This window comes from Ctenocephalides felis, unplaced genomic scaffold (genome assembly GCF_003426905.1).
Source record: "Ctenocephalides felis isolate EL2017-DRISC unplaced genomic scaffold, ASM342690v1 CF-g0.4_SCAFFOLD_01604, whole genome shotgun sequence".
Lineage (NCBI taxonomy): Eukaryota > Metazoa > Arthropoda > Insecta > Siphonaptera > Pulicidae > Ctenocephalides > Ctenocephalides felis.
This window is the reverse complement of record NW_020537758.1, coordinates 45,310,896-45,320,539: the sequence shown is the minus strand read 5'-3', so window position 1 is coordinate 45,320,539 and position 9,644 is coordinate 45,310,896. Positions and strand designations below refer to the sequence as shown.

The window sequence follows — 9,644 nt, the reverse complement described above, 5'->3', positions numbered from 1 at the left end:
GAAAAAATGTGAAAAAAGCGGAAAAAAGGGAAAAAAGGAGGAGGAGGAGGGAGAAGGAGGAGGTGGAGATTCTTGCATTTTTGAATTTAGTTTGGCAGGAAGTTTCTATCATTCACTTTCTAAATCTCATTTGCATAAATAAAATCTTATTAATTGAAGATTGAAGATTTTAACTCCATACACAGTCCATCACAAGGGTTTTTTTTTGGTAATGCATCAAGTTTTATGAAATCTATAAGTTATAGTTTTTTTTAAAACAATATCATTTTTAATTTAATATGCTCTCACAAAAAAATTCGACTTTTCAAGTCTTTCTGAATCGTTTGAGACCACATTTTTAAAAAAAAGTGTGTACATGAGCCTAGTGGCCTTTTTAATAGACAAAAGTTTACTTTTTTAATTAAACAATTTATTTTATATTATGTAGATATACTTTTTAACTTTGCTTTGGGTAAGTTATAGTAATTGCAAAAGAATCAAAATTTTTTTTTTATCTTGACGTTTCAAGGCCCTCTGAACTTTTTGGTATACTTCAAAATTGATACGAAGACGTTCTGATTAGGTTTTTGCTAAGGCTGGTCTAGCCGTTTCGAAGATACGAAGCAAAAAGTGCAAATAGAAATCAGAACCTTACACCATGTGTAAGGTCGTATTTTTGTAGAAAGTAATCCGACTGTTGATCCATCCATATTTCATTACTTTATTATTAGAAGTTATCATTATCAGAACTAGGGCTGACTTATTACAAACTTCCCGAAGAAGCAGTTTGTTTGAAAACTTAGAGTTTTTTTGCAAAGCATTGTTAACAAAATTTGTACTCATTATTAATATTCTTAAAAAGTACCTGATAATTTGATGTGCGTATGTTCAATGATCATTTTTTACCACCAAGTGTTATTTGCATAACTTTTTTCTGGATCTTCACAACCGCTGAACCTGACTTCCCAAAAATTGGCTAATTTTCATTTCGTCAATATGAGTAAAATGTTTTTTAAATCATTCAAATCGGGCACTGCGTTCGCTCAAAACCCGAATTTCTATTTTTGGCATTTTTTGTCTCGCATCTTCGAAATGGCTGAACATGCCTTTGCCAAAAACTAATCAGCACGTCTCCCTATCAGTAGGAATCGAATGGTTCTTGATTTATGCAAATCGGTTGATCCATGCTCTCGAAATCGTGGACGAAAATTAGTATTTGTCCTAATTGCATACATACATATTACTTACATCCAAACATACGCATACACAAACATCGAGAAGTTAAAAATGAAAACAAAAATTGTACTGATTATTAAAAATTTTGTAAAATAATTTGATGTGCAAATCTACATTGATCATTTTTGACCACCAAATGACACTTTTTTGGACCACCAAATGGCACTTTTTTGGATCACCAAAAACGTTGACCCTTCCATCGCAAGAATTTAGTCAATTCTTTATTTCGTCGCACAAATAAAATGTTTTGAATTTTTCAATCGGATAGAGAATCAGCCTCTAAAAATTTTAATAGCTATTTTCTATCATTTTGCCCCCTATTCCGAAATGGGTAAAACTGTCTTTACCAAAAGCTAATCAGCACATCTTCCCGACAATTGAATCATTCAATGGTCTATTTGTCTCAAAAACGTCAACAAAAAAATGTAATCGCAAATACACAATCATACATTTATTTTTTCTAAAATATGCCAAAATGTACAGAAGGTTTTGAAACGCGAATATTTATAAACAATTTCATTTGCGTTTCGTTTTTCGAAATACTATGACTTACCCGTGAAGGGAATGCCAATTGGTGGTCAAAAATGATCAATGAACATAAGCAAGCCAAATTGGCAGATATTTTAGTTTGATTCACTTTTATAGATGTCATTTTAAAGAAAAAACTAGTGGGGTGCATGGCATCGTGCCTTAAGGTAAAATGCTGGAACTTCCCGTACCGTAACAAAATATTCAAGGAATATTAAATATTTTCAAATAGATTATTATAAATACTGTAGCATTGTCTAATATTTATAAGAATTATATAAACAAAATTGCAAAGTTGAAATTATTTGTTTAAAGTGTATTAGAACTTCAGTCAGAATTAAAATTAAATCTGAGTTATTTTCAATATACAAAAAAAATTTTTTTGAAACAATTTTTTTTCCAAAAGCAATTATTTTGTTAAAACAAGCAGAAAGTTTTTTGAATCATTCAAATCGGGCGCTTAGTTCTCTCAAAAACTGCCATTTTCTGCACATTTAGCTCTGTATCTCCGAAACCGCTGGACCTGCCTTTGCCAAAAACTAATCACCCCTTCTCCTTGTCATTACAAATTGAATTTTTTTTGGATCATTCAAATCGGATGTTTCGGTCTCTCAAAAACTCGATTTCTATTTTCTGCACTTTTTCGTCCGTATCTTCGAAACGGCTGGACCTGCCTTTGCCAAAAACTAATCAGTAGGAACTCCCTATCAATAGGAATCGAATGCTTTTGAACCATTCAAATCGGTTGATCCGTGCTCCCGAAAACGTGGACGAAAAATTGTATCCATACATACATACACACACACATACATTTTTTCGAGGTATGCCAAAATATTCAGAAACCTTCAAAATCTCGAGAAGTGTAAAAATTTTCAATTTCGATTTTTGGACGATTACAATAACTTACCCTAGAGGAAGTTAAAAATATATACGAACAACGAAATAATTAAATTATCATAAAATAACAATTAATATGTTATGTTAATTTCCGAACTAAAATATGAAACTATTTAAAATCATTTTAAGCGTTTTGTATGTAAGATTCATCTTAACAATGTTGCAAGAAATGAACAGAGCTTCAATATTTCTCCCAAAAAAGCTTATCAATTTATTAATTTTTATTTTAAAAATTGAATAATTCATAACGAGAAAATTTTATTGGGACAACGTTAAAAATTTTAACTAAGTCCCAGTAATTTTTTCTCTTTGTGAAAATTTCAACGTGGACTTCATTTCATTCGAGTGTTGGCTTTGGGAATTGGTGTGAGGGAACACTTAAAAACATAAAAAAGTTTCAACGCTGAACAGAAAAGCGAAAATTTTGTCTGGGACTCAGGGTTTTTTTTTTGGCCTCTCCAGCTCCCCCTTCTTCCTCCTCCTCCTCCTCCTCCTCCTCCTCTCCTCTTTTTTCTCTTTTTTTGCTTTTTTCCGCTTTTTTCACATTTTTTTTTTAATTAATATTTAATTGCTTCACGTGTTGCAGGAATGTAGAACTAAATTTTCTATCAAAATTTAAAAGCAATTCCACTAAACTATTATGATTTTATTAGAAAATTGCTTTTGTTAATAAATTTCAAAATAATTCATGTATATGAGTGCTATATAAATAAAACAGTGAAAACTTGTCTGTATATTTAAAAATGTAAAAATATTTAACAAATTTTATACCTGAGAAAGGAAAAGCAAACAAGTGTACTGTAAAACACAGGTTAGTGAAAGAAAATAAAATTTATTCTACACCAAATTTATTTATTTCAATAACCACCGACTAATTCATTGCAGTGTAAATTTTTAGAGAGTTTATTAAAAGAATGGAATATCGTTATTTAATTTATAAAACCGTTATTGTTAAAATTGAAGATTCAAATAACGTCGTTTCGATTTCAAAACAGAAGAGGCGTTCGAGTTTCTGAAACGCCATCTTCGACCGAGCGAACGTGCACGCTCTGCAGTCGCACGTCTACAAGTCTTTTACACATCTATGCTTTGCGACGATAGGAGTTGGGAGAGGGAGTTGTCTTGTCATTGCAAGAGTTCATTTCCATCGTGGCGATTGCTGGAAGAACACAACGAGACGTCGTCGAACACGGACGAGCGGGCCTGACCCTTTGCTGCCTGTGGAGAACATGCGTCACCTGGTACGTTGTACTTGTGCTAATTATGTTTCTATTTGCGGATTCACTCGGATTTCATTTCGTGTTTTAAGATGTTTTAGATTTAATTGAAACCTTTCTTTATTTCTGTTTTTTTTTTTTTGGAAAACTCGATTGCTCGATTTATGTAGTCTTTGCTCAAGTCTTACCACTGTCAAGACGTACGCCGGATATAATTTATCTAATTATTTTATTTTGCATCATTTGGTGCCCACTGTTAAATAAAACTACATATTATTATTTTGTTGACTGAGCAAGAGTTCACAATTGAATGGCTGGCGGTCATTGTGCAGAAGAAATAATCGAAAGTAATAATGACTGTTAATTCATTTTGAGAATTACTATGAGTACATTTATACGGATCGTTTCAATTGAAGTTTTATTTACACCATTATCATCTGCTAATTCACTTCAATTTATAGATCAGAAGTATTGTATAAATTGGACCACAATCATCATTTCATCAAGAATTTTAAAGCAAAATTTCTTTTCCATGAAAGCAATTTTTTTTTAAATGCATAATTTCATTTCTTTTACTTGAAAAAAGTTACAATTTGAACAACAAATTGACAAAGAATAGTTACAATTTGAATGTATATAAAGATGCAAACAAAGACTATTCTGTGCTTCGCTGGAGCGCTGCATTGCACACGAAGACAGCTTTGGTGACGCATCAACAATGACATTTAATAATGTATGTATAATCAACTAAATTCAATAATAATTTGTGTATTTTGCAGGTGCGGGTAGGTTTGCGTTTGCTGCTACCAGAGTCCTTCAATTTTTATACGAATATTGTTACTGTGACGCTTTGAATGTGGTATTTATTGGAATTGCATTTGGCACGAATAGATTTATTAAGCGGTGATTTTGTTCAAGATATTAATTGATCAATACTTTAGTTGTCACTATAACTTTTAGAAATTTACAAAATCATTAAGGCATTGAATTTCATGATTCGAATGATCACGATATGTCTTGCATGTGGGTTAATTTATTAGTTAGGTAGCTTCAGTAGTTTTATTATTAATAATAACAAATACTAATACACTAATCTATTCAACTAATAAAAAATAATGTGGTCGTTTGAATCATTTGAGATTATGCAATGTGGATTTGACATAGGTATTACATTAAATTTTAATTTTCACTGTTTTCAATTCATGTTAATGCATTTCATATAAAACCAAGTGCAATTCTTAAACTGCTAGTAAATTTCTACATTCTATTTCTGGTCATCAAGATGAAATCACACGGAAGCCACAAGATATCATATCAAGCAAATTTTTGAGTATCGAATGGCCAAGTATCGAGTGAAAATTGAACGCTAACTCACTTCACCGGGAATCGCTCTGAGAATAATTTAAAAAGTAAGTTTTTATCTATAATCAGTATGAATGTGAACAATAAATAACATGTTTATTTCTTTTTCAAGTCCTTTCAACTACTGCTGCTCTGCACACTCACTCCTTCACCAGGAATCGCTCTGAAAATAATTTAAAAAGTACGTTTTTATCCATAAGTATATATGTAAACAATAAATAACATGTTTATTTTTTTTTCCAGGTCCTTGCAACTACTGCTGCTCTGCACACTGACCCCTTCACCAGGAATCGCTCTGCAAATAATTTAAAAAAGTACGTTTTTATCCATAATCAGTATAAATGTGTTCAATAAATAACATGCTTATTTTTTTCCAGGTCCTTTCAACTACTGCTGCTCTGCACACTGATCCCTTCACCAGGAATCGCTCTGAAAATAATTTAAGAAGTACATTTTTATCCATAATCAGTATAAATGTAAACAATAAATAACATGTTTATTTTTTTCTCAGATCCTTTCAACTACTGCTGCTCTGTACACTGACTCCTTCACCAGGAATCGCTCTGCAAATAATTTAAAAAAGTACGTTTTTATCCATAATCAGTATAAATGTGTTCAATAAATAACATGCTTATTTTTTTCCAGGTCCTTTCAACTACTGCTGCTCTGCACACTGACCCCTTCACCAGGAATCGCTCTGAAAATAATTTAAGAAGTACATTTTTATCCATAATCAGTATAAATGTAAACAATAAATAACATGTTTTTTTTTTCCAGGTCCTTTCAACTACTGCTGCTCTGCACACTGACCTCTTCACCACGAATCGCTCTGAAAATAATTTAAAAAGTACATTTTTACCCATAATCAGTATAAATAAGAACAATAAATAACATGTTTATTTTTTTTCAGGTCCTTTCAACTACTGCTGTTCTGCACACTGACCCCTTCACCAGGAATCGCTCTGAGAATAATTTAAAAAGTAAGTTTTTATCTATAATCAGTATGAATGTGAACAATAAATAACATGTTTATTTCTTTTTCAGGTCCTTTCAACTACTGCTGCTCTGCACACTCACTCCTTCACCAGGAATCGCTCTGAAAATAATTTAAAAAGTACGTTTTTATCCATAATCAGTATAAATGTGAATAAATAACATGTTTATTTTTTACAGGTCCTTGCAACTACTGCTGCTCTGCACTCACACTACTTCATCAGGAACTTTTCCAGAAACATTTTACCAGGTATGTGTTTATCCATACCAGCATAAATGAAAACATTCCTAAAATGTTTGTTTCTTTTTTTGCAGATCTTCTCAATCCAACTATTACTGCCCTGAAGCTATAACATGTGAATGACTCGCAAGTGGTTTTTTTTAATAACTGCCTATAATTATGCATGATTAACTTAACTCTTATTAACTCAATAACATGACTAACCTCACTAACTTAATCAGTTATTATAAATACCACTTGTTGAGTTTTACTATGAAGATTTTACTGAGGTTGCTTGGAAGACGGGTGTGAATGATTAATCAGGTAATTTATTATTATAGTATATTTTATGAAACTTGTTACTAATTCATTATTTTTTATAGGGTAAACGACAACTTCAACCCAAGTGGTAAACTCTCAAGTTGCTCACGAGTGAGAACAATCATTTCATCTACTAATTATGCTGTCCGTCCGTCCGTCTTGTCACCAAAGAAGATGCTGCTGTGATCTACTACTGTGATCTATTGAATAGTTAAGTGCTTAGATGTTAATGAAATAATGAATAAATATATTGCATTTGATTTAATTTGTTGTTTTAATTTAATTATGAGCCACTTTACGGCCAAATTACATTATGCTGTAATGTAAATTACAAAAATATTTAAACATGTCTAAATTTTAAAAATTTCTTGTGTTATTAATAGGGATACTTATTGAATGCACTTTTTAGTGTAGACAATTGTGTAGAACAGCTTCTTTACTGTTTGGGTGTTTGCAACCATCTTGCCGCATCTTGGTTAAGCTCTTTATACCTTTGCTTTGACTCGGTAGAACTCTGCGTCATTGCTTTGACTCGGTAGAAACGCGTTGATAATAGACTTTGTTTTTTTGCAAACCCCTATGTTAGTCGAGTGCCTTAAACATTTAATACGCCAGACGACCGATGTTTCCTCTTATTTAAATATTTTACTTTCTATTATTTCTTTAAATGGTGCACTCATTTTCTTAGCTATAAATATCACTTAATTTAATGTCATACTGTGTTATTATTATTATATATACTTTAACATATATATATATATATATATATATATATATATATATATATATATATATAATACAATTAGACAAATATTAATGTATTTTAGCCATTTTCATTACTGCAGTTGTAATAATAAATTAATATAATTGTATTATTAAATACTGTGTTACATTAAGAGCTTTGAATAAAACTAACTGAACTTTATTTGGAGTGTTTCATTTCCCACCATTTTCAGTGATATATATTAGAAACACCGTACAGGTACAGATATTTAAACTGATAAGCTAATGTTATCATAAACATTAATATACTCATTAATTCGTTCGTCGGAAAGGATTTAATATTTTGAATAAATTTCATATATTATAATTTTTGTAATCTAATTATATCATGATCAATAAAGTTAATGTAGTTATAACTTTGGTCAGACTAATCTATGGTTTTTCACTCATTTTAAACGTGTCAAAAATATTAACATTTTTCAATCACTTTAATCTATATTTAACCCATCTATAGTTGAAATTACTAAACCTTATGGCACAAGAAGATTGAAACGACTTAAGATTGACTTAATCTTAGATTAGGTCTAATATAATATTATTATAGTAATTGTTAAACTAAGAAGATCTCATTGGAGCTATTCTTAGGCATTGCTCTTAAGCATTGTCATTTTAGCTCAAAGGAATCTATGTATTTCTGATTGCTAAATAAAACGAGTTAAAAAAAAAACTTTATATTATTATTTAACCCCTTAACTTACAATTTAGATTCCAAAATGTCGGTCCAAAGTTGTTCAAGCTGGCGCGGCGTTGTGACTATTTTCTCTCATAGTGCACGGTATATCACAAAAATAAATATAATTTTGTGTTTTATAGTTTCGTATAAAAAAATATTTTATAACTTGCATTCACCATGCCCGAAATGCGAAGGATTTGCTTCTTTCCCGAATATCGTACATGGGCTATGCCCGTAATATTCACTTTTGGCCTTGCAATCGCTCGCGGGCTCTGCTCGTCATTTTAAGTTAAGGGGTTAAAGTCTTAATTAGTTCATTTTAATTAATATACTTTGAATATTGGTCAGTTTTACTTAACTATAACTTATAAAAAAAACTACTTAACTATAACTTATAAAAAAAATTACTTAACTATAACTTATAAAAAAAAATTAAGTTCTCAGTCTCGTGATATTTTCTTCTTTTGCGCAAGAATATCTTCTTCATTATTAATATATCCTCATTTTTATGCGCGTAATTATTACACTAAATACATTAATATTCCTACCATATTGACGCAACCATCTCCTACCTTACTTTACACTACCCTACCTTAACTTTACACTACCTTAACCTAATACTTACCTACGTTAAGAACTAATACTATTACTTTGCTTACCTTTACCACGTCTCGAACCTGCTACCCTCTTCTCTCCAGCGACTCCCACCTCCTAACGCGCAACGCCACGACGATCACATTATTAAACTGTTACAACGTAGCTGATATTGTATATTTTAAACGAAAAAAAACTAACAGGTCATATGGCCAAAAAAAAGTTCGATTCGTATGGCCTGTGTTGGCGTAGTTGGTAAAGTGATGACTCCGTATCTAAAAGGTACCGAGTTCGAATCATACCTCAGGACAAAAAAAGAGTATTGTTCACGTTGTGGTATTTATTTAGTGTTGAATAACACAAAATTAATATTTAGATATAACAAACTAACAAGTCATGAGGCCGAAAAAAAGCGTGAAGGACGTGGCCTGTGCTGGCGTAATTGGTAGAGTGATGGATTCGTACCCAAAGAGTGCCGAGTTCGAATCGTACCTCGGGACAAAAAGTGGAAAGCGTGGAATTTATTTATTGTAAGATAGCACAAAGATAAAATTTAGATATAACAAACTAACAAGTCATGAGGCCGAAAGAAAGCAGAATCGATGTGGCCTGTGCTGGCGTAATTGGTAGAGCGATGGATTCGTACCCAAAGAGTGCCGAGTTCGAACCATACTCCGGGACAAAAAATGGAAAGCGTGGAATTTATTATTTATTGTAAGATAGCACAAAGATAAAATTTGGATTTAATAAACTAACAGGTCATGAGGCCGAAAAAAAGCAGAATCGATGTGGCCTGTGTTGGCGTATTGCTAGCGTGCTAGCTTCATGCTAACAGGGTACC

General features: G+C 31.7%; 2 long non-coding RNA genes across 2 annotated transcripts; both read left to right on the top strand.

The window, feature by feature from the left end:
• The first annotated feature begins 3,745 nt into the window (after nucleotides 1–3,745).
• Nucleotides 3,746–5,216, top strand: LOC113372350. Its single transcript, XR_003366763.1, has 3 exons — nucleotides 3,746–3,881; nucleotides 4,637–4,642; nucleotides 5,140–5,216. It is a non-coding gene; the product is annotated as an uncharacterized LOC113372350 (long non-coding RNA).
• Nucleotides 5,217–5,342: 126 nt separating this feature from the next.
• Nucleotides 5,343–6,924, top strand: LOC113372346. Its single transcript, XR_003366758.1, has 4 exons — nucleotides 5,343–5,400; nucleotides 6,393–6,462; nucleotides 6,528–6,756; nucleotides 6,816–6,924. It is a non-coding gene; the product is annotated as an uncharacterized LOC113372346 (long non-coding RNA).
• The last annotated feature ends 2,720 nt before the right edge of the window (nucleotides 6,925–9,644 follow it).